Raw genomic sequence first — 26,015 nt, 5'->3', positions numbered from 1 at the left:
TGTTTGTCACAGAAATAATCGAATTTCTTTATCAATGACACAATGAACTCCCCTCAGATCTCTAAACATCGCTATTTGCAAGTATTTTGTCAGCCACAGAGAGTTGTTTGAAGTGCTATCATCAAAGAGATTCACGAGGAAGACTTTGACAAGTACTCTAGAACACAGGTTTTGATCAACTGAAGATCACAACACTGCACTCATTAGAATTTCTGAAACTATAATGGAAAACTGACTACCTTCATATTCTGTTTCCCACAGTTAAAGGACCTCTGTTCTCCTCTTCTTGAAGCTATCTGCAACTTCAGGTAATCTGGTAAAGTGGACTTTTACAACAAAGATTGAAACATTTATCCTTTTCTCCCCACCTGATCCCTTTGGAACTCTGATACTCTTCTCTACTATTCTCATTTTTCATGACAATGTAGGTATCTGGATCGGTTCAATGAGAATCTGTTCTTGTAACAGAACTCCCATTGCACCTCATCCCTGCTTCTTTGACCCACAGTTGATAAAAGGAGATACACCTCAATATTGTAAAGGCCTAAGTGCTTCTGTTAAAATAATTGTGCTTTGGTCGCACAGTTCACAGCTGCTCCCAGGAGATGAAGCCCTTTTAAACATCCCATCTTGCAATCTGGGGACTTCATTTATCGGAAAAGACATCTCCAGAAAGACTCTCTTCCACTCCATTGGAAAGACCCATATCAGCTACTGTTAACCAACACTGGTGCCACCACACTTCAAGGACTAGACACTTGGATTCAACTTGTCCTGTGTAAAGGAAGTACCAAACCCCAACTGGACTCACACAAACTAGTGACCTGAAAGGAAAGATGTCCAGGAATTGAAACCAATGACAATTGAAGGAGACAGCGTTCCCAACATGGCCTGGCCAGGTTCTGCTGCTTCTGACTTTGTTACCCCACCACCCACTCTTGAAAACACAGTGCTCTTCTCTTCTCTACATCTCTCTGTCTGGTGCAAAAGGCAGAAACCTCTCTGAATGTTGGATCTGTTGAAACTCCAATCTGTTTATGATGTTGGAGGGACCCTGGCCTTACCTATAACTGTTTTCTCTTTAGTTGCCCATGCCCCTGTGCTGATTTACCTGCCAGCCTTTGGAGGTTACCTATAGAGTTAGGTTGTTATGACCAGGTGTTCCCATGCTTTTTTCAATCTTTCCCCAGTCGTAACCGTACCAGCTCAGCTGAATGCCTCCACTTCTGTCAACCCTACTTCCCTCACTCCCACATCTCCTTTTCCTTACCTGAATACAATCTGGATCCCTGACCCACGGGAAAGACAAACAGGTCTGTACTCCTTTGTGAAGTTTTCAGAAAAGGCCCCTTTAGGAAGGGATAATCTCACATACAATGTCACCTCAACTCCTCTGATCCATAATTTGAAAGGGTTGGTCAAGACATTCAGCTAATGAATCTGTCAATAACCAGATCTTAGCTGGAGTCCTCTAGGGTCCACCCAGTTTCATTTATGTTTGTGGTGGACAGCATTTCCTAGGGGCACATAAATGCCCACAGCTGGCCAAACGGAGGTCAATGTTTACTGGAATATTTCACTGTCCGTCTTAACCAGCATAACAAATCAGAAGCCCCCCACTGGTCCACTCCACTGAGCCTCAATGGCTGTCTTAAATGGAGCTTCCAGGAGACACATAGGACTCTGAGTTTTCCTCCCTAGGAAGAGACTTTCTCCCATAGATTGGAGTCAATGCCAACAAATGCAAGATCCAAAATCTCTCCCCAACATTAGCAGAGCTAGCTGACTCCACAGCCAAAGCACCAGCAGTCCAACAATGGCCACTTGGCTTCTGGCTACAGTAATTTTGGGTAATTGCACAGCCCCTGATGATCTAACTGGCTGAACAAGGAGGCCTTTGTGCAGTAGTAAATACCACCTGCTGGACATGGTAAATTCCCCTGGGTATGTATACCTACCTGCACAAAATCAGACAATAAATTTTGGCTACAAAGAATTCTACCTAATGATCTATGAGCCTTGACCTATTTAGCTGGCTACCTGAAGGGTTTGGGCTCTCGGTTGAGGACTACTCTTACTTTGTGTAATCAATTTTAAACTCTGTACCTGTTGTCTGCCAAATCCCTGTGTAGCTGATATACCCAATAGGGTGATGCTGGCTCAGTCCTTCAAGATGATCTCCAACACTTATTACCTCGATAAGACACGGACTTCAGGGGCACCTGGGTGGCTCAGTCAGTTAAGTGTCTGTCTTTGGCTCAGGTCATGCTCCCAGTGTCCTGGGATCAAGCCCCGTGTCAGACTCCCTGCTCACAGGAATTCTGCTTCTCTCTCTCCCTCTGCCTCTCCCCCCGCTCATGCTCTTTCTCAAATAAATAAATAAAATCTTTATTTAAAAAAAAAAAAAAGGTACAGACTTCAGCTGGAAGATGCCTGAGAGTCTCCTTCCTTCCCTTCCTCATTACTCAAATGTGGCCTTGGTGGTTTCCAAACAATGCACTTTCCCTCCAACATGGGACATGACAACCAGGACAAAAAGCACTAAATGCATAAAACCTTACTCTTGAACAGCAATGCTTTTGAGGAAAGCTCTTGATCAAGTGGGGCAAGTGTGAAAATGGGTAATGGAACCCTCATAAAAATAGAGCCAAGAAGCCCCAAAGGGAGGACCTCTTGTAGCACTCACTGCAGCCTGCAGAGCTAACAGGAAGGACAGGGGGAGGACACTTTTCTCACAGGAATTGTGAGTTCATTCTCCAATGAACTTTTAACTGAAACAACCCTCCTTAACTTCTTGAAATCTAATAAAAGCTGACCTTCCCTTCATGTCTTCAGACTTGCCTGTGGTTTGCTATAGTTTGCTTGTCCCAAGTTGTAATTTCTCTGCAAGTCTCAAATAAATTTGTTTTGCTGGTAAAATATTTTATTTTTAAGTTTATTTTATTTTATTTTTAAGGTTGACATCCTCAGGAGCCTCTCAGACAGACCCAGCCTCTCAGGATGATAGCCATGTCCTAGGTTCCTGGATCCCAGAGCTTTGCTACATATGCGCATGCACTTCATGCCCTTTGCCTGACCTCAGGCAGCCCAAGCAGTCCAAGGGGCTGGTACCGGAGCCAGACACCAATCCCTACATAAGCTATGGTGTGGAGGGGACCCTCCACCCCGAAAATCACTCTAAGGTGGCAGCCACAGATTAGCCAATCTCAGTCCCCATTTGTCCTCGCTGTGTGAGGTCCTGGGCTGCCCCAGCAACCAGGACTCCCAGGTTCCTCTTACTGGATTATACCCCTGCTCACTCCAGCATCCACCAGCCCTGTCTTTGAAGGGAATATGCACATTTTTATAATTTAGGGCTTAAATTGAGGCAGATAATGTCACTGGTAGGAGCCCCTGCACTTGGGCCTAACTCAATTTTATCTCTTAGAAACTAGTACATTTCTGGAAGAGAAAAAGAAACAAGCTCCAACTGGCCGAGACAAATTAAAATTCAACCATCAAGGGGACGCTGGCACAGCTGAGCCATAAGGAGCTAGACAGTTACCTCAACTTCACTATAATGTTAGGATCCCTGCCCTGGGAAGAACATAAGCCTGATTGAACAAAATACGGTGCACATATAGGTATGTTTTCTAAGTGCACATTCACAAACCTATGCCCTCCTTTTACATGCAATGATGAAATAGCCTCTGAGTATTTATCCCAAACCCCAGATTAACAGAATCTGGTTCATCCCTGCCTAGAGTCGTGGTTTAGGAAACCATTCCCCATGATCTCCTTATCTGCTGCAAATAAAGTTTCCCTTGTGTGACACCTCCATCCAGTGTAGTCCAAACCTGCCACTCACCAAGAAGAAAACATATATTTCGAGTTTGGTCACAGATATCGGCAACACAGATGGGACCTTCGTCCTTCTGAGGTCCCATCCTCTGGTCACCTGATTTCCAAAAACAGAGCAGTGGGCAGCAGTAGCTCATCTCAGGCTATCCTGTTCAGGCCACCAGGGCTGGGACGGATTCCTCAGAGGACTCTTCCTTCTTAGTACCTGTGACCGCACTCCCCGCCCCCTCCGTTCAGGGTTCTGACCTCACCTCCGAATCCAGCAGCTGCACAGAAAGCTTTTGTCTCCAAAGGAAACATCTCCCTGAGGTGAGTATCACTGGGTCTGAAGCACAGCTGGTAGAGGTTAATTCGAGTTGTTTCACAAAGTCTGGGCAAGCCAGCAAAGAAATCTCGTAGGGAAGGAGAAAGCAAAAGATGGCCCGACCTGGCCACTCAGGGGCTCGGACATTCCAGCCCAGCAAAAATGGGAGCAATCTATCTGAGACGGATTAGAGGGTGAATGGTTCTGTTTGTCAGGAACACCAGACCCTAGTTCTGGCATCAAATACTTAGGGTCTGGGAGATTGCAAGGCATCTTTAGTGTGGCTGATCTGATATCTGTGTAGTGTGTTTTTGTTCATTTAACTGTGTGAATTTTTGCTCTGTCTGAATCCCCATCCTGGCTTCCTTGTTCCCTGACTGGGAATCAAGTCTGGCTTTGGTAGTGAAAGCACTGGACAACTGTAAACCTCTTTTTTTGGGCGGGGAGTAGGGGGGAGTAGAGAGGAGACCCTAAGGAAGAATACAGAATATAGGGGTGAGGACCAGTTCCATCCCAAAGGAGACCCCGTTGGGCTGTATCCTACATCACTGGAAGGCTTTTCCCCTTTACTCGAAAGCAGATAATCTTCTTTTGCTTGGCCACAACATACCTGAGAAGATAAAGAGAAGTGGCTGGAGAATGAAACTTTAAATTTTAATACTATATTGCAATTGGACTTGTTTTATAAAAGAGCAAGGAAATGAGAAGTTTTATGTTCAGTGGTTTATGACACTATATCAGAATAAGGATCAAAATGAAGGTTGAAACTAAAATCCCTAAAATGCTTCCCATATTAAAGGATCCATCTGATGAAGAGGAACTTTAAAAAAAAAAAAAAACAGTTTATTTATTTATTCATGAGAGACACAGAAAAGAGGCAGAAACACAGGCAGAGGGAGAAGCAGGGTCCCTGCAGGGAGCCAGATGCAGGACTTGATCCCAGGACCCCAAGATCATGACCTTAGCCAAAGGCAGACACTCAACCAGCCACCAGGGCATCCCAATGAAGAAGAACTTTAAGCTAGAAAAAAATCTAGATCCCTTTCTCCAACTCTATGTCAGTCACAAGACCTAAGGGACCCCCACCTTATTCCCCTGATTCTCAGACCCAACTCTTCTGGCCCCACCTGTACCAACTCCTAATCCTTTATTAATGCCCACCCCTCAACAGTCTCTGATTTCTCCTGTATCCCTTTACCCTCCCTTGCCAGATAGCACCACTAGATTAGGGACCAGTTTTAAGTCTGGGACTGGAATATTTCCATGAAGGCAAGTACCTGATGGTGACGCACATCTCATTAATGTGCAAGTCTGGTTTACAATCTCAGACTTCCACAGTTGGGAGGCACACACCAAAGGGCTGTGGGCTAACCACTGTGAATCTAACACAGGGCATCTTTTCTACACAAACCCAACTTGGGCAGACATCCAGGCTTTGTTAAGGCAGAAGTGTCTGCCATAGTAACAAAAGCCAGAGAAGAGACTGATAAGGCGTAATCACCCCAGGGACACCTGGGGGCTCAGGGGTTGAGCATCTGCCTTCAGCTCAGGGGCTCAGGGCATGGCCCCAGGGTCCTGTGATGGAGTTCACATTGGGCTCGCCCCACAGGGAGCCTGCTTCTCCCTCTGCCTGTGTCTTTGCCCCTCTTTCTGTGTCTCTCATGAATAAATAAATAAAATCTTTAAAAAAAAATTTTTTTTGGGATCCCTGGGTGGCGCAGCGGTTTAGCACCTGCCTTTGGCCCAGGGCGCGATCCTGGAGACCCGGGATCGAATCCCACGTCGGGCTCCCGGTGCATGGAGCCTGCTTCTCCCTCTGCCTGTGTCTCTGCCTCTCTCTCTCACTGTGTGCCTATCATAAATAAATTTTAAAAATTAAAAAAAAGAAAAAGAAAAAAAAGAAAATACATAAAAAATTTTTTTTTAAAAAGGAGGAATCACCCCAGGTCAGGTTTCAGAAGACCAAGTGAGGAGGCAGTATCAGGAGCTGATCCTGAATGGGATCCTAACTCTTTAGAAGGGAAGAAGAATTTGGGGGCATTTCTGGAGTCTGCTTTTGAAAGTTATGCAAGAAGTAAGATCTGCAAAGTGGTCCAAACTAAGAGAGCTGCAGCAGAAAACAGATGAAGCTTTCTTAGAAAGGCTACAAGAGTGCCTGAAATGGAATACAAGGTAGGCAAGGCCCAAGGTAGGCAAGTGGTACTCAATACCTAATTCATATCTCAACATGCTCCAGATATCCATCTGAAACTTCAAAAATTTGCCATGAGTCCTGACACTAACTCCACACAGCTTATAGAGGTGACCTTCAAGGTGTTCAATAACAGGGAGGTGATGGAGCTCTCCATTCCACATGTGGTAGCCCAGGGGAAGAAATGCAGACACCATAGGTGAGTGCCCCAATGGGGACCATGGTACCAAGAAACTGCAACACCGTTAGAGTCTAACCAATGTGCATACTGCAAGCAAGAGGGGCACTGGAAATGGGATTGCCCAAATCACCCCCAAAAGAGGAAGGGGATAAATACAACCAAATCATTCCAGTTGCCACTCACTTAAGATGAGATGTGTTGGGGCCATGGGGCTCTCTGTTGTTTCAGACAATCGGATTCTCATCTCCCACGAGGAGCCCAGGGTAACCTTAGCAGTGGGAGGAAAGTAGTTCAATTTTTGCTTGATACTGGAGTCACTTTCTCTGGGTTGAACACCCGAAAGGGAAGCCTTTCTATGGAAAATGTAACATAAAAGGAGTCTCAGGAAAAGGAGATACCAAAAGATTTCTGGAGCCTTTGACCTGTGAAATAGATTACTAAAGTTACTAAAATTATTAAAATTAGAAAGTTATTAAGGCTCTCTTTTCTTTTTTTTAAGATTTTATTTATTTATGAGAGACACAGAGAAAGAGGCAGAGACACAGACAGAGGGAGAAGCAGGCTTCCCACAGGGAATCAGATTCGATCCCAGGACCCCAGGATCATGACCCGAGCCAAAGGCAGATGCTTAACCACTGAGCCACCCAGGCATCCCATAAAGCTCTCTTTTCTTTAGGCACCAGAGTGCCCTGTTCCTCTTTTAGGATAAGACATTGTATCCAAAATAGGGGCCTTGATCAGTTGGGAACAGGACACTATAGAAATCCAAGTCCCTAGGAATTGGGGAACTGAACTCATGGTGCCATTACAAGATACGCCAGTACCTAGAAGAGATGTGATGTGGGGATCCCTGGGTGGCGCAGTGGTTTAGCGCCTGCCTTTCGCCTGGGGCGCGATCCTGGAGACTCGGGATTGAGTCCCATGTCGGGCTCCCGGTGCATGGAGCCTGCTTCTCCCTCTGCCTGTGTCTCTGCCTCTCTCTCTCTCTGTGTGACTATCATAAATAAATAAAAATTAAAAAAAAAAAAAGAGATGTGATGCTACAAAATGTTGCAAGCCAAATTCATTGAGAGGACTGGGTGCATGGATGTGTGGGGTGTGCCATCAGCACCATACCCTAATTCTACCCAAGAAGGTAGAATTAAGTCAGCTAGATCACTGACCTCGGGTAAAGCAAGACCCCCTAAAACCAGAAGCTTTAAGAGGAATCCTCCCAATAACAAATAGGCTCTTGGAGCAAGGGTTCATCAGGCCATGTAGGTCTCCATGCAACATCCCAATTTTACCTGTTAAAAAAAAAGCCAGGTAGTAAGGAATACAAGACCTCGGAGCTGTTAATGACAGTGACGGTGTTCAAGATGTAATATATATCCTGTAGCACCCAATCTGTATATCTTATTAGCCAATTTGCCAGTTAATAATATATATTACACTATGCTAGATTTAAAAGATGCCTTTTTCTGTATCCCTTTAAATCTGCATCACAAGAATCATTTGCCTTTGAGTGGGAAGACCCTGGGTCCCATCATAAACAATACTTCTGGACTGGCTTCCCCCAAGGATTCAAAAGTCTCCCTTCTATCTTTGGGAAATTTTAGGACAAGATCCAAAAGAGCTAACTCTAGCAAAGAGCACTGTATTACTGTGTGTGGAGGATATCTCAACAGACCACCCTACTCAGGATATTTCTGACGAAAATATTATATTTATGTTAAATTTCCTAGCCAGAAAAGGATACAAGGTATGAAAAGAAAAGCATAGATTTCCTTTTATTAAAAAAAAAAAAAAAAAAAAAGACTTCACTGGGAAGCCCGGGTGGCTCAGTGGTTTAGTGCCGCCTTCAGCCCAGGGCGTGATCCTGGAGACCTGAGATCAAGTCCTAAGTTGGGCTCCCTGCATGGAGCCTGATTTTCCCTCTGCCTGTGTCTCTGCCTCTCTCTCTCTGTGTGTCTCTCATGAACAAATAAATAAATAAAATCTTAAAAAAAAAAAAAGACTTTACTTATTCATGAGAGACACAGAGAAAGAGGCAGAGACACAGGCAGAGGGAGAAGCAGGCTCCCCACAGGGAGCTCGATGTAGGCTTTGATCCCAGGACCCAGGAATCATGGCCGAGCCGAAGGCAGACGCTCAACTGACTGAGCCACCCAGGTGCCCCAAAAGGCCCAAATTTCTAAGGAAACTGTAAAATACTTGGGTTTTTTTTATTTCAAAGAGACAATCAGGCCTTCCTCAAGACAGAAAAATGGCAATACACCAGCTAGCCCCAACAAAAATCCTCAAGCAATTCCACTGGTTTTGAGGAATGGCTGGGTTTTGGTCTATCTGGATTCCTAATTTGGGGTTAATTGCAAAACCCTTGTATGATAAACTCCAGAGAGCTGAGACAGATCTGAGATAAATCATATGATCCAGTCTTCAAAACTCTTAAAGCCCTACTTATGAAAAACCCCAGCTGTAGCAATATCAGACCTTGACAAGCCATTTGATTTGTATGTGCATGAAAGACAAGGAATAGCTATGGAAGGGGGGCTGGTGGCTCAGTCAGGTGAGTGGCTGGCTGCCTTTGGCTCAGGTCATGATCCCACGTCCATCCGGCTCCCTGATCAGCAGGGAGTCTACTTCTTCCTCTCCCCGCCCCCCCCCCTTGCATGCTCTCTCTTTTGCTCACTCTCTCTTTCAGATCAATAATTAAAATCTTAAGAAACAAACAAAAACGGAATAGCTGTAGTGGTCTTAGCTCAAATGCTAGGGCCCTTAAAAAGAATGGTAGCTTATTTCTCTAAGCAAATGGACACAGTGACCAGGGCTTGGCCTCCCTGCCCGAGAGCCACAGCAGCCACATGCCTTGATGAAAGAAGCCAAAATCCTAACCATGGGTCAGCCTCTGACAGTCTCTGGTTTACTGGTAACCAAGGTACATCTGTGGCTGTCCCGACCCAGAAATTTGCAGTATCAAGCCACACTGATAGATACCCTTCAAGGGGCACCTGGGTGACTCAGCTGGTTAAGCATCTGCCTTCAGCTTAGGTTATGATCTTGGGGTCCTGGGATCAAGCCCCGCATCAGGCTCCTTGCTTATCCCTCTCCCTCTGCCCCTATCCCACCCTGCTCGTGCTCTCTCTCACTCACGCATGCTCTCTCTCTCTCTCTCAAATGAATAAAATCTTAAAAAAAAATTTTCAGAGGGAATAAAGGGAAATAAAGTGGCTAATGCAGCCACCATCCCCTCCGAGTTTACTCTCATGCACTCTTGTAGGGACTCAAAAGGCCACAAGCAGCCCCCAATAATCAGGATGGATGGTTAACGATAATGGCAAAGTCTGGGTACCCAAGCACACTGCTTATGGGCTTCTTAAGAATACACATGACTCAACTCATTATGACAAAGCAGCTTTACGCCCACGGCTAATAAAGGTTATAAACACTCCAGGAATAAAAGAGACTATTGAGAAAATAGCAAATCAATGGGTCCTACTGCCAGACAATGTACAAACCAAACGTCCTGTACCCCCTCCAGCCAAGGCAGCTCAGACTTGTGGAACACTCCCGGGGAAAGCCTGGCAAATAGATTTTACTGTCATGTCAGTGGTCCCTGGAGTTTCAAACACCTCTTGGTAGTTGTAGATACCTCCCCTGGATGGGTTGAAACCTTCCCCTGCAAGACAGAAAGAGGAAATAAATAGCAAGGGCCTTATTAAAAGAGATTAATTCCCCAGCTTGGGGAATTGCCCAGGTAAGCATTCCAAAATCACTTCTAAGGTGGCCAAAGTCTTGGACATTGAATGGTGGTTACACTCCACCCGGAGACCTCAGGACTCCAGAGAGACAGAACGGGCTCATAGAACCCTGGAAAAGACCCTGGCAAAGTTATGCCAGGAAACCCAGGAAAAATGGCTAACATTATTGCTAATAGCTCTCACTGGGATAAGAGCCTCCCGAAAGGGTAAAGCAAAACGTAGCCTGTTCGAGAGGTCTTCTGGGAGGCCCTCTCCTGAGGGCCCTGCCTCCTCCTCGCTGTCAGACTCTGCAGCTTCCCGGGCCATCAAACACGTAACGGACCCACACATGGCAGCGGCGCTCAACAAGTCCCGAACCCTTTGCCTTCCTCTACCTATTGAAATTAACCTCATTCCCATGAATCTGGGAACTGGATGTCCCTCAAAACCTGGGGGAATGGTCACCGCAGGACCAACCACACCCAGTATGGACAGGGCTTCGCTGGGACTGTCAACCACACACTCTTCTCTAAAACTAGAAGGGCCAGTGTCTTAGATGCCACCACCACCACCCCACCCCCGCCCCAGTAAAAGTGGCATCCGCACCCGCAGTCGGGAGGAGATGCTACCAGCGCCGGATGACGACAAATACAACTGTGAGCCCCTCACACACCTGGAACTTCTGGTTCGGAGCAGTAGCGCTGCTGCTCTGGTTTCTCCAATCCTATTGTCCATTCTGAAGCCCCTGAGTGGAGGAAATCATTTCCTCGGCAGTTACTAGCAGTAAACACTCCAGCTCTTTGCCAGTACATAGGAAAAGGGAGAATACAGATGGTTTTCTAGTCCTCTTTGCTCTGCCCCCACCACCAACAGCATGGCAGCCTAATTGTTTTTTTTAAATAATATTACTAAGGACATATAAAAACGATGGAATTTACTAACTATTGGATTTTCCCAAGCAGCTGGAGATGAGAATTGGGGCTTATACTTCCCTAAAAGGAACACCTGTTCCTCTGGATGAGGTCTTAAGGAGTAAAGTTTATAAATGAAATCCACAGAGTCCCAACCCATTAATAGGTGTCCAAATTACACCTTCAACACCATTGGGGCCACAGCAAAGGAAGCCAATAAATCTCTGCTTTGGAGCCATTCACATGGTATACCAACATGGCTCCTCAAATGGATTAATCTGTAACTTGAACTGTGAATTGGGTAACATCAACATGATCTTTAAACGGGGACCTCAGTCCCCATTTGGACTAGCTGCCTGATGGCAACCCAGCTTTCTCCAGCCATCAGGGCTTGCCGGGTGTCTCTCACTCCAGGGAACCCCAACATCTTCCTGTGCGGCCCCACCCTGCCAGGACAGTCCAGATTGTTCCACATCTGCCCAGAGCAGGGGAAGGGGGGTGTCGTGTCACGGTACCCACTGGTGTGGACTGACACTCTGCATCACACATGTGCCTTGTACTCCCAACGACCCCCGTGACCCAATCTCTCCAGACCCTTGCCTTGTTCCAGGTCCCTGGGTCCCCTGAACTTTGGGGCTGGCACACAGGCAATACGCACCCCTTCAGCCTGCCAAGGACAGGCCATCCCTTCCAGGACAGTGTAGCTCGGTGGAGCCAGAACCCCTACCTTTCCCCCCACCTAGGAGGAAGCCCACCTCCCAAAACTGGTCCTGAAGCAGCAGCCTCAGCTTGGCCCTGTGAGTTCCCATGTGGTCTCACTGCCACATAGGTTCCCAGGCTGATGGGTCATCCAGCCTCCCTGGTGTCTCCCCATGGAAGCTACCCTGGCAGCCCTCCGGGTGGAAGGCAAAGGCAGTCCACACTCCTCCAGCTTTGCTTTCATACGGGAACTCATGCAGTTTGGTTTACTGCACTTAGCTTTCTCTTGCTGGGGAGATATTTTGTTTTCTACAAATATGCGTTGTGTCTATTATATGGTTATCAAGTCTGTGCCATTTTTCTAGGAGCATTGCTTACTTTCTGTTTTTGGTGACACTCCGGTAAATTTGCAATCATCTCCAGCTTTTTCATTAATATTATTTGTAATGTGATGTGTCATCAATGATTACTATAGGTGGAAGTTCAGATATATTTACCTTTTTTTAAGGAATAAAGTAATTAAGGTACGTACCCTGTTTTTTTTTTTTTTAACAATGCCATTGCACACTTAAAACCCTTCATATATTGCAAACATGACTCTTACATGTACCAGGAAACCAGATATGTCATTAGACATCTGTATTAGGATAATTGCTTTATTGTGGTTTTCTGGAATTGTACCTACAACGTCTCTGACATAATCTTCTAACAGTGCTGAAGGCTTTTCTGATACCCTATTACTCAAGATTCTTAAGGTTGCACACCCAGTTGGCTTAAGCAAAAGGAGATGTTTTGGTTCACTTGATTAAAAGGTGTAGAGATTGAGCTGACCAGATTTAGTTTCTCAGAAGATGTGGGTGTGTCTTTCTCAGAGGATGTGGGTGTGTCTTTCTCAGAGGATGTGTCTCTATGTTTTGTTTTTTCTTCCCAAAAGGCTTCATTCCCAGGCAGTCTGTTCCTTCCATTGTCTCCAGGTGAACCACGTGTACTCCATATTTCTGTTCTATCAGCAAGGTATCCCTACTGAGAGGTGCTCTTTCTCAGTAATTTCAGCAGTCTGAAATGAGGGAGCCTTGTATTTTTCTATATTTGATTATATACTGACATATACAGACATATTTGACTATGTACTGACATATTTTTTTAAAAAAAACTGTTTCAGGTGTCTGGGTAGCTCAATCAGTTGGGTGTCTGCCTTTGGCTCAGGTCATGATCCTGGGGTCCTGGAATCAATCCCCGCATGGAGCCACCTGTTCAGTGAGAAATCTGCTTTTCCCTCTCCCTCTGCCTGCTACTCTCCCTTGCTAATGCTCTCTCTCTGTCAAATAAATTAATTAATTTAATTAAAAAACAAAAAACCTGTTTCTCTCTTTACTATGCTTCTAACACCAAGTGAGTGTTTCCCCAAAATCAACCAATTTTCCAAGTCTCCAGACTCCAACTTTTAAAATTTAATTTTATTCTATCTCTTACTATCCTGTCACTAATACTATCTAACACTAATACTATTCTATAACTTGCTAAAAAAATATTATATTTTAGACTCCTTTCAAATATTGGCCATAAGTAGTGGGTTCCCAGGCCATCCACCTTCTGTCCAACTTGGCTACAAAGTCAGGGGCTGGCACAATCCCCATCCTCAGGTTTGCTAATTTGCTGAAATGGATCAAAAACTCAAGGGAACATTTAGTTCCTTTACACTTAGTTCTTTTACAATAAACTAGTTTATTGTAAAAGATGTAAAATATACAGATGAACCATCAGAGAAAGACATACAAAGGATGAGATCTGGAAGGGTCCTGAGTGCAGAAACGTCTGACCTCATTTTGGGATGTGTAATCTCCTCCCATGTGGATGGATTTGGCAACCTGGAAGCTCTCTAATCCCCCATAGTTTAGGGATTTTTAGGGAGGCTTCATCACAGAGGCCTGATTGATGACCTCAACCCCTAGTCTCTCAATTCTCCAGAGAGGATAGAAAGGATGGGGCTGAAAGTTCAAACTTCTAATCATGGCTTAGTGTTTCTGGTGACTAGATCCCATCCTGAAGCTATCTAGGAACCCACATTGCCTGATTAATACAAAAGTTTCCTCTATAAGGAAATGCTGGGAGATTAAAGAGCTCTGTAAAAGACATTCCAGTCACCCCCATTACTCAGGAAAATTATAAGGGTTTTAGGAGCTCTAGGAACCAAAGGCAGAGACCAAATATTTATTTTTTTATTAAGTCACCATATGTATATTTTTGTACATATATATTTGAGTCCCTCCTTCCGAATAGATACAATATTGCATACTCTACACATTTTTCCATCTCTCTTTTTGTGTGTAATCATATTTTAGATATCATTTCATAGCCCTTCTAGAAATCTTTCTCATTCCTTTTTATAGCTGCATAACACTCCATCGTGTGGATTTATCATGCCTTCTCTTATAAATATTGGGTGGTTTCTCATCTTTTGTGCTGCAATGAGTAGCTTCACGCATATGTGTGTTCACATTTTTGCCAGAGTATTCTAAGACATATTCACTGAAGTTGGATTACTGGGTCACAAAGTAAATTCTTATATACTTTTACAGGACAAATTTCCCTCCATTTGGACTTTACCAGTTTGCATTTTCACCAGCAAGATCTGAGTGCCTTGCCAAGAGAATGTGTTGTCAAACCTTTGGATTTTGTCAATATGGGGGATGAGAAATTGTATATCAGGATCATAACAAGATTGAGCCTCTTTTCATATGGTTAGGGGACACTTGCATTTCCTTTTCTTGTCAACCATCTTTTCAAACTTCTAGTGCATTTTTCTCTATGTTTCTTAATATTTCTATTAGAGCATGTGTGTATATGCTTGCTCTCAAATAAATAAATAAAATCTTTTTTTAAAAAAAAGTGTTCAGAAGTCAAAATGAAGAGGTTGTTACTGGTAAAATAGGAGACCATCTGAGCCTTAAAAAGTGCAATGGATCAAAACACATAAAATAAATTAAATCCACAAGTCCATTGTGATTCTCAAAATATCATTTGGTGACTGTTGCAAGGTGTTAGTAAACAAACTCATTTGGAAACCTTGAAAATAAAGGTAAAGAATTAGCTATGTTTGTCTTTCTAGTACCTCTACCTGGGGAAGTGAGGTACAGGAAAGGAAGTGTTCTTTACAGAAGTATTCCAGTTAATGCATCAAGAAGAAATAACAAAGTGAGAATATCACTAATTTGTAATGTCTAATGGAATAATGGATCTATTATTGATTATCCATAGCTGATCATAAGAGGAGCAGCCAGTCATTATGAACCTCCTAGTTGAAGAACACAATATGACTCATGAAGTAGGCTGGGCAAAAAACCAAACACAAAGCAGATTGAGCCTCCAGATGCAACTACAGGAAATAGAGCAGGCAAAGGAAAATGTCAAATACACCATGAGGAATACAATCAACAAATCTAGCCAGCACTAATAAACTTTCTCCAGTGACAGAAATATATCTGCACTAAGAGCTCAGTGGCTCAACATATCCTGAAGACCAAACTGTAAACCAAGAATGAGCTTTTTTTCTTTCTCCAAAGTTCATCCTGGGAAACTCCACGAGGTGATAGGTGTGGATTGATGCAGGGGCAGCAGAGCAGCAGGGGCAGATGTCGAAGGAGGAACAGGTGTTGGCCAAGTCTGAGCCATCTGCTTACTCACTTTGTTTATGCCTTCTAGATCCACTCTAATCTGATCTTGTAGAGACCACAACCATCTGAGGAGGGACTGATGCTTCACATGACTGACCTCATGTCTTGGCCAATCAGAGTATCCGGTTCATAGAGTTACTTGAGTTCTCATAGTCAAGCATTCAGTTTCTATTCAGGGTTTAGTGGCAAATCAGAAACTGTTTCTGGAAAGAATAGTTAGAAGCAGAAGAGGGCATGGCTTGCTCCTAAACCATACCTATCCATGTTATGATCCTCCTATTGTGGCCATTGGGGGCTTTGTCTGGTACTTTTATTTAGTAAAGAATATTCAAGTGTTATATCAAAAGTACCAACCAACAGGGGGGCTTATACCACAGCCTGGATTTGCTGCATAGTGTTTTATTGCTCTGAGAGCCCACTCAGAACTGCCTTTTTTATAGCCAGTGGTTTGGAGCATTGCACTCAGATACAGCATAATTTTGCCTTCAAAATCCAAGGAGTCTAAAACTATAAAACTCTTAAAGAAAATATAGACATAAATCTTTGGGAACTTGGATTAGACAATGACTTCTTAGAAATGATCCTTACGGCACAGCAGCCAAAGGGGGAAAAAACAGATAAATGACTTCATCAAAATTAAAAGCTTTTGTGTGTGGAAAGACACTATCAAGAAAATGAAAATGAAAAGACCACTCACAAAATGGTAGAAAATATTTGCAATCATTTGTCTGGGAATAGTCTAGTATAAAGTTGTAAAAAGTTCTAAAAAGAATAATTCAACAACAATAAAAAGAAAACTCAATTTAAAAATGGACAAGAGATCTGAACAGAAATTTCTCCAAAGATATCCAAATCCCCCATAAGCACATTAGTCATTAGAGAGAGGCAAATCTGAACCATAATGGGATACCACTTCTCACCCCTAGGATGGCTATCATAAAAAGATGGACAAGACAAATGGTGGTGAGGATGTGGAGAAACTGTAATCTACAGTTGGGGTGGAAATTAAAAGCAGTTTGACAGTTCCTCAAAGACTGAGTTGCCATATGACGTTACAGTTCCAACTCCTAAATATATATATACCAAGAGAACTGAAAACAAGTTCCGGCCAATACTTATACATAATTGCTCATAGCAGCATTCTTCATAATAGCCAAAAAATGGAAACAACATGCATATCTGTCAAGTGATGAACAGATAAACAAAATGACATTATCCAATGAATGTCATTTAAACATAAAATGGAAGAAAATATTGATACGACAACATGGATGAGCCTTGAAAACACCTAAGTAAAAGAAGCCAAACACAAAAGACCACATATTGTATAATTCTGTTCATATGAAATGTCCTGAATAGCAAATCCATTGATACAGAAAATAGATCAGTGGTTGCCAGGCACTGGCAGGGAGAGAGGGAGGGAGGAATGGGGAGGGATTGCTAGGGGGGCTTGAGAGTTTCTGGGGTGATAAAGATGTTCTGGAATTAGATAGGAGTGATCATGCACACTCTTGTGAATATAATAAAAGCCACTCAATTGCACTTCACTCTTCTTTAATCTGAAAACAGTTCTTCAGTCTTTGTCTTTCATGACATTGACACTTTTGAAAAATAGAGACCAGTTATTTTGTAAAATGTCCCTCATCGAAGTTTATCTGAAGTTTCTTCATGATTAGATTGTGCATCTTGGGAGAAAGATGTCTCCCTCACCATATCACTTCAGGAGGCATCTGATGTGTTTTCCTGATGTCGGTTTGTCCCAATATTGGTGATGCTGACTTGAATCACTTGATATAAAGTAGGTCTTGCCACAGTCAAGTTACTATTCTCCCCTTAGAATTACTATGTAATTTGCAGAGACAACTCTGATACTATGTAAATAACCTATTCCTCATCAAACTTGCCTTTACTAGCTTTAACATCCATTCATGGTTTTCTAAATCCTCAATGGTTTAAGATGACTTGTTTCCACTCAGACTAGAGCCTTTTTAAATACATTATTGTCTTACTCCGTTTGCCAATTCCTCTAAAGAAAAAAAAAGACTTTTTCAAAAAGTCCTGATCACAAGGAAAGCATCCAGGCGGAGAAAAAGTTTGACACAAAGAATTAAAAAGTAATAAGATGCTCTTTCTTTTATGTTCTCTTTTGTTTTCAAATGTGAGCTCTGTGTCTAGACATGGAAATAAACACCCGGTCGTTCAGTGTAATTATATCTATTGTTTCTGGGGTTGAATCAGGCTGGTGGGGGAGGACTGACTAATGAAGCTTAACACTATTTCTTCCTTCCCACTCTGGCACAGATTAAAAGAAGTACAGCTTTGGAAGTGTAAAATTATGTGTTTGGTGTCTTTAGTAAACCTATAATTTTATTTCCTTTTATTGTGGTCTTGGTGATGGTGAGTATAGATTTATGGTGAATTGAGCAGCTTGGGAAGCATTCTGGAAATAACATGCAACAGGAGCAAGTGATACGGCTCCTCTGATCTCTTAGTAGCTTCCTGGCTGCCTTCACTTCTGTCCTCTGAAGCCTCAGTTTCCTCATCTGAAAAATGGTAGTGTGGGTAATAACAGGACTCAACCGACTGTGTAGCTGATTAAATGAGATACTGCATGGGAAGCACTTGGTACAGGTTTGGCATCTACTAAGCACTCTGTTGTTTGTTTTTATTATCATTATTATTAAGAAGTCCTAACTTGGGGGAGAAGGGTAATTGCTGTCACAATGTTTTTGGGAGGGAGATCAAGAAGTTGCCAGGCTGAATGCTTAAGCCTAAAACCTTCACACCTCCGCCCTCTATTTTCATTCATATAGCTTCATCCCTGTGGGCTTTGGGGGCCTTTGCAGCTCCAGGTCTTGTCAATCAAAAAGCAAAGGCCTAAGGAACCATTCACCCTCCTGCCCTACCTTAGGGAGCAGGACCTTGGGAGGGACAGAAAGAGAAGGGAGTGACTAGCACCAAGAGGCTTGGGTTTAAATCTCACCTCCCTGGAACCAGAGGTGTGAGTTTCATTATTTATATCACTCTTTGATACTTCAACTTCTTCATTTAAAAAAAGAAAAGCAGGGATCCCTGGGTGGCGCAGCGGTTTGGCGCTTGCCTTTGGCCCAGGGCGTGATCCTGGAGACCCAGGATCGAGTCCCACATCGGGCTCCTGGTGCATGGAGTCTGCTTCTCCCTCTGCCTATGTCTCTGCCTCTCTCTCTCTCTCTGTGACTATCATAAATAAATAAAAATTTAAAAAAAAAGAAAAGCAATATTTATAGTAAAATTTTTAGATGTTGCCCTGTGGGGAATTTTAAAAAGACAACAGCTTCTAGCTTTGTTAAATTCTCAAAAGCTAGAAGCACACAGTTTTTCCTCCCATCCAAGGAGGAGGGCAGCCAGACTTGACTGCAGGGCACATATGAAACTGGACTCTTACCAAAGGTGGGTGCTACTAGTAGATGTAAAATAGATCTGAGTTAACCTGGACAGAGAAGGAGAAATACTAAGTGGCCTTGATAATAATGGCCAGTTTTTTTTAATAGCTCTTACTAAATGCCAGGCACAGTTTAAATTCTTCATAGAATTAACTCCTGACTCTCTGCCAAGAGCCTAATGATGTAGGTTGTATTGTAATCTGTTTTACAGATGAGACAGCTCAAGCAGAGAGAGTCCACAGCTGGTTAGAGGTGGAGCCAATTCAAACTTGGGCAAGTTCATACTTTTCAGCAACAAGTTGACTTTTAACACCCCACGAAATACAAGGAGTGTAGAACTTAACATCACTAGTTAGATCATCATAGAGTGTACTAAAAATGAGACAGTAGGCCCCAATGGAGTCTCTTGTGCTAAGCCCATGTTACCAAACTGAGACCTACTACCCAAATTAATTAGTTTCAGCCTCTTCCAGGAGTGGAATGTGGACAATCTGGAATTACCTGGTCAGCACCAGTGAGGCAATCTGCCTGAAGGACCCTCGTGGTTCCCTAAAAAAAGGTGACCTTGACACAAACAATCCACTTTTCTCTAATAACTTCCTTGTCCCACCCCATTCTGCCCATGAAAGACTTTTATGATGTGCAGATCCTTGGAGCTCCTATTTGCCAGATGGGATGTCACCTGATCCATGAATCACTAAATGAAGCCACTCAGTTGAATTTTCTTGTTTAACAACAGAGAGCAGGCACTTCTGTCTTGATTGATGGAAGCCTGGAACTTTCTACAGCGTCTCCGTGTCCTGGGAATTCACTGACTGCTTGTGGATTTAGTGTAAGCTAGAGCCTCTGTGCAGACATCACCCATCATTGCTCTTCTAGCGAAGGCTTGTGCACACGATGGGAGGAAAAGCCTCTGGTGCTTTCTTTGAAAATAAAAGCTTTCAAAGTCCATGGCTCTGGGTACATTCTCACAGATGAAAACAATCTCACTTCATTTGCTAAATCTGGCAACCATAGGCAGACGCTGTTCTGCTCTTCTGCCCCCTGTTCTCTCCTCTGGCCTATCTTCTCTTCTAGCAGCTGCTGCAGAAACCTGCTGTGAGCAAGTGTAGTCTGACACTGCCTTGCCTTAGCTGCCCTGTGTCCCTCTTGCTTTCTGCCCCTTCACTGAACATAAATAATCAGTTTTATCAAATTTTTTCCCTAGGGCATGTACTTCTGAGTTCCTTTGAAGACCTTCTCAATATAGATTGTCTCCCACATTTTTTCATTTTAACTTTATGTATTGATTCTCACATCCATCTAGAGCTCACCTGTGTATGTGGCATTATTGACGCAGGCTGGCCATCGGAGGACCCAGAGGGGGTCCTGCAGAACCAGTCAAGAGGGTCCTCGGCTTCACACAAATGCAAGCCAGCAGGGAGTAAGAGCAGTTTACTGAAGATACAGAGAGAGCAGATGCAGGATGGAGCATCTGGGAGACGCAGAAAGGAAATGGAGGATGAATCTCATCCTTGCTTGGGGGTCTGGAGTTTTTACTGAAGACCGTGACCTGGTGTATATGCCCTCTCTGGCATCCAGGAACTGGTCAAGCAAGGACAAGTGCTCAGGTGTCCTCAATAAGTCACTTATGCCCTAGAGTCAGGGGTCTTGGTGTTCAAGGTGTTTGGAGTCAGTGGTCTTGAAGGACATTCATGCCCACCTGGCCCTGTCACTCCTTAGATATTATCTATTGTGCTGGAGAACTCCAAAGAAATCATTAACTCCTTGACCTTTATAAGGAGGACATACACTAAGGCATGTGTAATGCAGTAATGCAGGGGTGCACATCCTAGCAAGAATAGAAGCAGGAAAAGGAGCAAAGAAAAAAATGGCTTTTTGTTTTCCCCATGAAGTCCCTTTAGTTTCCCTGTCTCTGTATTGTGGAGGAACTCAATTTTATTTCTCTCCAGAATACAAGCCAGTTTTTCTAAGACCACTCTTTCTCCATTGCTTTGTGATACCAGAAGGTGTCCTGTTTATCAAGACTTTGCAGAGCCTACTTGAGATTATGGACAAGCCAGAAGAAAGCAGAACTGAGGGGAGAGAGAGAGAGAGATGCTCTGGTTTGAGCTTCAGATATTTTTAAAGCCAGAAACCTCCCCACTACTTTTGTTTTTGCATGGGTTTTTGTCATTTGCAACTGAAATGACTAATTCAACCATGATGCCCTAATTTAGCTAATCTCTAGAAGTGAATTCCATATCCTGCTAAGATTCAAATGATAATGATAATTCCAATCAACTAATTTATTCTTACTTGTATCAATTAATTGAATCTGTATTTACTTGGATTCTTTTGTTCTCTCTGAACCTCTGGCAGAAGAACATTACGCAGTTGAAAAATGTGGTTTCATTCTGAGATAACTGGAAAAAGTTTTGAGGAACTGACAGCAAAACAGTTCACCAGGAAAACAGAGAGGGAAAAAATCTTTGAGCTAGGTAAAGATTTCTTAGATACAAAACTGAAAGCTTAATCCATAACCAAAAAAATGGTAAATGAGAGTAACTCAAAATTAAAATGTTTCTCTCTTTGAAAGATACTAGTGGGAGAAAGAAAACACAAGCAATAACCGGAAGAAAATATTTGCAAAACACTTATTTGATAAAGGATTTGCATTTAGAATACATAAAGAACTCTCAAAACTCAATCATAGGAAAACCACTTACCCAATAAAAACTAAGGAAAAGATTTGAACAGACACTTCACTAATGAAGATGCACAGATGGCAAATAAGCACACTTGAAGAGATGTTGAAAAGATGCTTACATCATTAGTCATTAGGGAAATTAAGACCACAATGTGATACTACTAAACATTCATTAGAAGAGCTAAAATAAAATGATTGATGATACCAAGTGCTAGTGAAGATGTGGAACCACTAGAACTCTCATACACTACTGATGTGAGTGTAAAATCATTCAGTCCTAACTGTTCAGCCTAACTTCCCCAAAAGACATTGTATTTGTTTCCTAGGGTTTCTGGGAAAAAAGTATCACAAACTGGGTGGCTTGAAAGAACAGAAGCCTATTCTTTCACAGTTCTGGAAGCTAGAAGTCTGAAATCAAGGTGTAGAGAGGGTTGGTTCCTTCTGAGGGCTGTGAGAAAGAATCTATCTGTTCTCTTTCTCTTCGCTTCTGGTGATGGTCAGCAATCCTGGACTTTCCTTCACTCGCAGGTGTATGACTCTAATCTCTGCATCTTCACAGGACCATCTTCTCCTCTGTGTTCCGTCTGTGTCTCTCCTTCTCAACTTACACCCTAATCAAGTATGACCTCATCTTAACTTTGCATATTACACCTGCAAAGACTATTTCCAAATAGGGTCCCATTCACAGGAACCAGGGGTTAGTACTTCACGTATCTTTTTGGAGGACACCAGTCAATACATATTCTACACAAGCTAGAATATTCATAAAAGCAGTATTTGTAACAGTATAAAACTGAAAACTATTCAACTGCTCATCAACAGTCAAACAGATAAATAAATCATGGTATATTCATGCAACGGGATCCCATAAAGCAATGAAAATTCACAACCTATAACTACAGACAACAAAACAGGTGAATCTCACAAACATAACATTGAGCAAAATAAATAAGTAAATGAAACAGTATTTATGGTATGATTCTATTTACACAAAACATAAAACCAGGCAAAGCTATTCAGTTAGAAATTAGGAGAGTGTGTATACTTGGGGAGGTTAGTGACTGGAACAGAGTGTGTGGAAGGCTTTCTGGGGTGCTGGAAATCTTGTTTCTTAGTCCAAGTGCTGGTTATGTGAGTGAGTTTAGTTTGTGAACATTCATTCAATGATAAACACTTATACTATATGTCCTCTGTGTGTGTTATACTTTGATTAAAAGACTTTTAAAAGTCATGGTTATGACTTGAGGTTTTCTCTTATATATCCATGTTTAATTTCTACACTATTTTTTTTCAAAGAAGCCATCAAGCATTGTTAATAAATCTACCAGGAATCAAGTGACAAATATTTATTGGCATCAACTATGCTCACTTTGCTACCTTTGAAGATTACTAAGAACCTAAAGGGGTTCTGATATAAAAACTGAATAAATGGCTGAATAACATATACATTTAACAATTTTTGGCAATAGGGACACCTGGGTGGCTCAGTGGTTGAGCATCTGCCTTGGGCTCAGGTCCTGATCCCAGGCCTGGGATAGAGTCCCGCATCAGGCTCCCTGTGGGGAGCCTGCTTCTCCCTCTGCCTGTGTCTCTGCCTGTCTCTCTGTGTCCCTCATGAATAAATAAATAAATAAATCTTTTTTAAAAATTAATTTTCGCAATAAAAATAATCAGGATTCTAATTGGTTTAGCTGTCTGGAATATTCAACTTGTAATCAAGTAATAAATAAGGACATTTTTTACACAAATAATTCCAATATTAAGGTTTCTAGAAAATATCCCTAAAATCAAAACCAAAGGGGGAAGAAGTAAAACTTTTAAAATTACTATATATTTTTTGAACAGATAATTCAGACATATGGTACACAATCCAAATGGTCAAAAGGGTATTAAATAACTTTAAAACTATCCTGGGTTCTCTAGCAATAACAATCCTGGTTGAGGTGAAGCCTGGGAAATTACAAGTACTACAAATGGGCATAAACTTGGCTCACAAGAAAATAATTCTTTTTCACAAGAATTCTTAAGAGTCTTTGGATATTAAGAAAGGCCCAGGTCACTATTTTTCAAGGAAATACGTACACATATATTTTTTAAATTTCCAAACATGGGGCACCTGTGTGGTGCAGTCTGTTAAGTAAACGGCTCATGGTTTTGGCTCAAGTTGTGATCTCCGAGACCTGAGGTCAAGTCCTGTATTGGGCTTTGCACTCTGCACAGAGTCTGTTTGGGATGGTCCCTCTCTCTCTCTTTCTCTCAAATAAATAAATAAATCTTTAAAATGCCCAAACAGGTAACAAATTTAATAATTTTAACACTAAATGATCCCAAACAACGTAACGGTGCAATTCACTACAGATAATGTCAAAAGTCATAATGTAGGTTCTTCGGACTATGAAAGTACTATCCTAGATGGTGGGGCTACATTAGAGAACAGAACAGACAAAAATCTCTGCCCTCATAGAGTTTATGTCCTAGGTGGAAGGAGATAGACAATAAACAGTAAATATACTAAATATGCTAATTCTATGGTATGGTAGAGGTGAAAAACTCCCATGAGAAAAGAGCAGAGCAAGATAAAAATACTTAGGGGAGAGTGGGGAGGGACTGTAATTTTAATGAAGTGGGCAGACGAGGCTCCTTGGGAAGGTGACAATTGAGTGAAATCTTTTCTTTTTTTTTTAATTGAGTGAAATCTTGAAGAATAAAAGGGACCGAGCCATCTGGATACCTGGGAGGAAATCACTTCAAGTAGAGGGCACAGATGTTGAAAAGGCACTGAAATGTAACCACATCAGCATGTTTTAGGAATATACAAAGACATATTCCTAAAACATATTCCAATGTCTGGAGAGGAATATGTGCACGGGAGAGTATGGGGAGATGAAATAAAGAGGTAAAGGGGGCCCAGATGATACAGAGCCTCTTAGGCACCATCAGGACTTTAGCTTTCACTCAGAGAAATGGGAAGTCATTAGAGGGATTTGGGCAGAAGTGTGACTTTAACGTGACCACTCTGGCTGTCATGATAAGAATAGATTTTAAGAGGCAAGAATGAAATTAGTGAGACCAGAAAGGAGGCTAATTCAATAATCCAGGTGAGAGATTATGGGGGTTTAAGTCAGGACCATAGCAGCACAAATGGTAAGAAATGATTGTATGTGGACATACTCTGAATGCAGAGCCAGCAGGATTTGCTGACAGACTGGATGAAGGTGGAGGCCGTATGAGAGAAAGACAAACATCAAGGAAGATGCCAAACCAAGGATCAAGAGGTGAAAGATGGAGGCCTGAGTAGGATTGGAGTGGAAGGTAAGGAACTGTTTGAATTTGATAAGACTGAAATGCACTCTCAGTCTCAAATACAGCTGTCCAGTGGGCAGTTGGGCACAAAGTTCTAGACCTTAAGAAAGAGATCTCAGCTAGAGATACTTGGAGAGTCTTCAGTGTGCAATGCTATTGAAAGCTATGGGAGTAGGATGAGTTTGCCGTGACAGTGAGTGTAGTAAAGAGGAGCGGTCCAAGGTCCAAGCTCTGGAGCCTTCTATCATTAAAAGAGTTGGGAGATGAGGAAGAACCAGGGACAAGGGAAAGAACCTCAGGACTCATGGGGACAACCTGGGCACTGCGGAGACACAGAAGCCAAGTGAAACAAGTGTTTCCAGGAGCTAGGAACAATCAGCTAGGTTACCCACAGCTCAAGAAAGGGAAAGACTGAGAATGACCAGCAGGCTGACAAGGTGGAAGGTCACTGTGACCTTGATGAAGGCAATATGGTGGGGAATGAAAATCTATGGATTTAAGAGAGACTGAGCGGAGAGGAATTGATACCACACCCTTCTGTAAAGGGAAGCAGTGAATTGGGGCAACAGTTGAAGGGGAAGAGTCCTTGGGAGGGATTTTTAAGATGGGGGAAGTAAGAGCACACCCAATGGGGCCCTTGGGTCCTTTCCCTCCCCACTCCTATAAGCCTTGTATGAACTTATGTTGCAATAAAGATGAAATACTTAGGGAAACTCCACAAATCTTAGATATCCTTGCTATTCAGATCAGTATCCAGAGAAATCTTACATATTTCAAGTTTCAAGTTTGTTCAGATAGCCAGATTGGGTTTTGGGGGATTTTCTTTGATAAAAAGCCAAATCTTATAAAACTCTAACTATGAATTCTTGCCTCAAAATAGGAACCAGTTCTGCATTCTTCAGAGGATTTAAGAGGAAGAGTCTAATTTCAGTTTACAGTAATTATTTTAAGAGCATACCTTCTTGATTAAGGCTGCTGGTGTTGGAATCCCAGCTCAACCACAAATTAGCCAGGTTATTTTGTATAAGTTACACAATCTCTCTAAGTTTCGGGTTCCCCATTTGATAAAACCAAGATAGTAA

General features: G+C 42.5%; 1 protein-coding gene across 14 annotated transcripts in view; it reads right to left on the bottom strand.

The window, feature by feature from the left end:
- Window positions 1–26,015, bottom strand: part of POMGNT2 (protein O-linked mannose N-acetylglucosaminyltransferase 2 (beta 1,4-)) — a 133,082-nt gene that overhangs the window by 57,581 nt on the left and 49,486 nt on the right. For 9 of the 14 annotated variants that reach the window (XR_012015071.1, XR_012015070.1, XR_012015072.1 and 6 more), the window contains one exon: window positions 10,014–10,174. The gene's annotated coding sequence lies outside the window, so the exon portion shown is untranslated. Of the gene's footprint in view, window positions 1–638; window positions 825–2,403; window positions 4,755–5,857; window positions 5,997–6,699; window positions 6,870–10,013; window positions 10,175–10,908; window positions 11,012–26,015 lie in introns of those variants that run through there. The other 5 variants (XR_012015074.1, XR_012015075.1, XM_072793120.1 and 2 more) reach the window with 5 other exon arrangements.

The sequence above is a fragment of the Canis lupus genome, chromosome 22 (genome assembly GCF_048164855.1).
Source record: "Canis lupus baileyi chromosome 22, mCanLup2.hap1, whole genome shotgun sequence".
In the NCBI taxonomy this organism is placed as follows: domain Eukaryota; kingdom Metazoa; phylum Chordata; class Mammalia; order Carnivora; family Canidae; genus Canis; species Canis lupus.
Note: the sequence above shows the minus strand (reverse complement) of the source record. Positions and strands in the feature narration are given on the sequence as shown.